This window comes from Microtus ochrogaster, chromosome 8 (genome assembly GCF_000317375.1).
Source record: "Microtus ochrogaster isolate Prairie Vole_2 chromosome 8, MicOch1.0, whole genome shotgun sequence".
NCBI classification, from domain to species: Eukaryota; Metazoa; Chordata; class Mammalia; order Rodentia; family Cricetidae; genus Microtus; species Microtus ochrogaster.
The window spans coordinates 72,952,164-72,956,842 of record NC_022015.1 but is presented as its reverse complement, the minus strand read 5'-3'; positions in this window follow the sequence as shown (position 1 = coordinate 72,956,842).

Sequence of the window (4,679 nt, the reverse complement as noted above, 5' to 3'; positions counted from 1 at the left end):
GCAACCACATGGTGGCTCACAACCATCTGTAATGAGGTCTGGTCCCCTCTTCTGGCCTGCAGGCATACACGCAGAAAGAATATTGTATACATAATAAATAAATAAATAAATAAATAAATAAATAAATAAATAAATAAATATTTAAAAGCTGGGCATGGGGGCTCAGTGGTTAAGCATACTTGCTACCTTTTTCTTTCTTTCTTTTTTCTTTGTGTAACTTTGGAGCCTCTCCTGGAACTCATTCTGTTGACTAGGCTGGCCTTGAACTCACAGAGATCTGCCTGCTTCTGCTCCCCGAGTGCAGGGATTAAAGGCATGGACCGCCACCGCCTGGCTACTCTGGCAGAGAATCTGGATTCAGTTCTCAGCACCCATGTGATTCACAACCACTGAAAACTTCAGTTCCCTCCTACCATTTAAGAAAGAAAATGACAAATGGGCTTATTTTGGAAATTCAGTGTACCTCTGAAGGAAAAAAGAGAATCATTAGGCTTGGCCTAAAAGCCAGATTCTGATAAAACTGTACAAAATATCTGAATTTTTTAAATAAGCAAATAAGGAAAATACCTTTTTGCTTAAGCAGTGAGCTCACCAACCCAGCCCTCCTGAAGAGGCAAGGGGATCGATGCAGTTTGAAGACAGCCTGTTCTACATAGTAACTTGTAGGACAGGCAAAGCTAGACCTCTGTCAAACAAACAGAGAAAGATATAAACTGTTTTCCTGCAAAGGACCTTCTAGGACCTCTTTCTCACACACTAAGCGAGTATTCTGTCACTCAGCTACGTCTCCAACCCCTCTGTTGTAAACTATTTTATGTTTTCATTCAACAAATGGTAAGCATACTACTGTGCAGATATCAACATGAAGAAGAAGAGAAAGATGATGGTGAGGATTCAGGTCAGACATGGTGGCACTTGTCTCTAATCCCAGCACTTGGGAGGCAGAGGCAAGAGGATCTCTGTGAGTTCGAGGCCAGCTTGTTTGACATATTGAGTCCCAGGATAGCCAGAGCTACATAACAGACTCTGTCTCAAGTAAACAAATGGATAAATAAAATGGCCCTGTTTAGCTAGGCATAGTGGTGAATGCCTCTGAACCCAGCACCAAAGAGGCAGATGTAAGCAGACCTTTGAGTTCCAACATAGCCAGGGCTACATAAAGAGACCCTGCCCCCCAACAAAAAATGTTGAGTTATAACAAAGAATGAGAACACATACTATGGAAATGCTATTAAGAAACTTACTATTTTGTATACTAAGTTTTAAATTAATTTTAAAAAAGAAAAAATAGTAAAGACTCATCAGTACTAGAGTAAACCCAGCCTCTTCCCTTACAGCTCGAGGCTCTTCCATTTCTCATATGCTGACGCTTGTCCTAATGGTCTGTGTGCCTACAGAATTCAACATAATAGCTAACAAATAAGAAGCATGCTGCTAATAAAAAGTTACTCTTGGATTTTAAAAAATTAACATTAAAAATTTTTAATAATTACAGAAGTGCAAAATGAAGCCAGGCATGGTGGCTCTTGCCTTTAATTCCAGCACTCAGGAGAAAAAGGTGGGTGGATTTCTGTGAGTTTGAGGCCAACCTGGTCTACAAAGTGAGTTCTAAGGCAGCCAGAATTACCCAGAAAAAAAATCCTTTTTCAAAAAACAAAAACAAAAGAAGAAGAGTTGGAAAATGGAGAATTAGAACTTGTTTGTTAAGAAAATTCCCAAAGGGGCTGGAGAGATGGTACAATGGGTTAGAGGTTAAGAACGCTTACTATTCTTCCAGAGGATATGAGTTCAGTTCCCAGCGCCAAAGGGCTTACAATTGCCTGTAACTCCAGCTCCAGGGGATCTGACACCCTCTTCTGGCCTCTGTGGGGAGGCACTACTCATGTGTATATGCCCACAGTCAGATGCATATTTTTTTTAATTTAATAAATTAAAATTTTTCTGGAAGGTTTCAAGGTGCTCAGGGAGTAGCCCCTTGAAGTTCCAAAGAACCCATGACGGTCTGAAGGGAATAGAGTGAGGAGGGGAGAGGCTTGGGGTCTTGCTTTGTTTTGTACCCACTGTGCCTCACCAGGAGCAGACCTTCAGCTACCAGCACCATCTTCTTTAAACATCATGGGCGGGAGCAGAGGCCCAAAGAGGAAAGTCAAGAGAGAAGAACATGTAGGAACAACACAGCCACCAACCTGGGTGATTGTTTGGTTAAGCTGACTGTTTTGTTTTTTCTTTTGCTTTGTTTTGCTTACCTTTTATTTTTTTGTGTGTATATGTGGATGCACATGACCAGACTTGTAGAGATCAGGAGACTGCTTGCAGAAGTTGCAGCCAGATCTCTGTGAGTTCGAGGGCAAGATGATCTACCTAGGGAGTAGACAGCCAGAGCTATATAATGAGACCTTGTCTCAAAAAAACTAACAATTAGTTCTCTTCTCCCACAGTGTGAGTTCCAGGGACCAAAGTTAGATAATCAGGCCTGGTGGCAAATGCCTTCATCCACTGAGTCATCTTTCTAGGCCAACTTAGTTTTGACAGACATCAAAAATACATAACCCTATAGGTTTAACTGAGACCATTCAGTCCACAGTGGAAATGCAGAGTTCACGATCAGCCTGATCTGAAGAGCTGAGTTCCAGGCCCACCAAGGCTACTGAATGAGAATCTGTCCTTTAAAAAGTAGTAACATGTAGGTGGAGACTGCTCACTTATTTCCCAGTCACCCAGACCAGAATAATATTACAGAAACTATATTAATTACAACACTGTTTGACCAATAGCTTAAGCATATTTTTAGCTAACTCTTATATCTTAAATTAACCCATTCCTATTATTCTGTGTCTCGCTACGAGGCTGTGGCCTACAGGCAAGGTTCTGGCTTGCATCTGGCTTTTCCCTGACTCCACCTACTTTCTCTCTTTATCTCTGTTCAGATTTCCTACCTGACTTTACTCTACTAAGCCATTGGCTTCTTTAATAACCAATGTTAATAAAACATATTCATAGCATAGAGAGGGGAATCCCACATCAGTAACATTGCCTGGCGGTGGTGGTGGTGTACACCTTTAATCGCAGCACTGAGGAGCCAGAGACAGCCAGATCTCTGAGTTCGAACTCAGAGTGAGTTCCAGGATAGCTAGGACTAAACAGAGAAACCCTGCCTTGAAAAATAAAAACAAAAGTAGTAACAGCAGCAGCAGCAGTTGCTGCTACCATCACTTTATTAGATTTTACACCAGGCACTAGAAATTTTACATTGACAATTTCTGATCAACCAGGTATTGTGACACACGCCTACAGCTCTCTCTATCCAGGCAGAGGTAAGGGTTGGTAAAAGAAAGAGATTTTTTTTCATTTAGAGCTCCTCTTGCTAAAGTACTCATGTCGATATGGATCCAAAGGAAACTGTCAGGGGCTGACCACGGAAAGGCTAATCTTTGTTGAAACTGGCTACTTACAGCTAGGTTTGGAGGTGCATACTTTTAATCCCAGCACCCCGGAGGCAGAAGCAGGATGAGGCATTTGAGAGCAGCTTGAAGTACATGGTATTGTCTCAGAAACTAACAAAATCAAAATCACCGCTCATGGTGGAATTGAGAAATCCAAATTAAAAACCGTTTGATGAACCATCCTGCCTCCATCTTAGACTTAAAAGCTATTTTATAGTAATGATAAACTTGGCTCATTCCTGTTTATGATTAAACCTCTGTTTCTCAAGGATTGGACTATACACCACCTGTAACCTTAACTACAAATGGTTTTGTACTGTCTGTTCCAGGAAGCAGCAACCATGTCTTTACTTCAAAAACTTGTTAGGACCATCTTGTAGGCCTACCTTTATTTCAAAAGGTTATTATAACCTCCCATTGTTACAACTATCTTGTTATGACCACCTTGTTATGTTCGATTGCTGTAACCCTGCCTGTTTGCCTCCCAGATCCCACCTTTTGGAAGGTTCCAACCCCTGAACTACAGAAGCCTTATCTTCCTCAAGTCCAATGCTGACCTCTTGAACCCTGTCTTAGGCAGAGGCAGCCCATGTACAAGAATAAAAAAAGCTTGCTTTAATTAATTTGGCTATGCCAATTTAGGTCAGTGGTCTTTCCCTTCACATTTTAGGGATTAACTCTTCCTTCCTTCCTTCCTTCCTTCCTTCCTTCCTTCCTTCCTTCCTTCCTTCCTTCCTCCCTTCCTTTCTTGTTTGATTCTTGCTATTTAACCCCATCCTGACAAAGCTCAAAATCTTCCTGTCTAGCCTCATAAATGCCATGATCACAGGTATTAAAACGCAAAGCCAGGTTAGACATTTAAATTGATGTTGCTCCTCACACACATTCAGTTTATGCAAACTCTTTGGATTGGAGGTAAGAGACCTGAGGACACAAATTCTTAGTCTCTATCAGTCCCTAAATTCACTCCCTCCTGAAAGACCCTCTGAGAGTGTCTTTCAGTCTGGGGAGACCCTTCCCAAGGAACAGCGAGACCACTTGTGCAGATGCAAACAGCAAGAGGTTTATTCAGATACACAGGTACCTGGGGCGTCCAAGTCTCTCGGAGGACTGGAGTGCTGTCAGGCTGGGGTAGCGGGTTTTTATAGGGTAAAGGGAGCAGAAGCGCGGTTACAGAAGCGAGATGCATAGTTACAGGGTTTTCATTGGTCAGTTTGAATATGGCCGAGTTCAAGT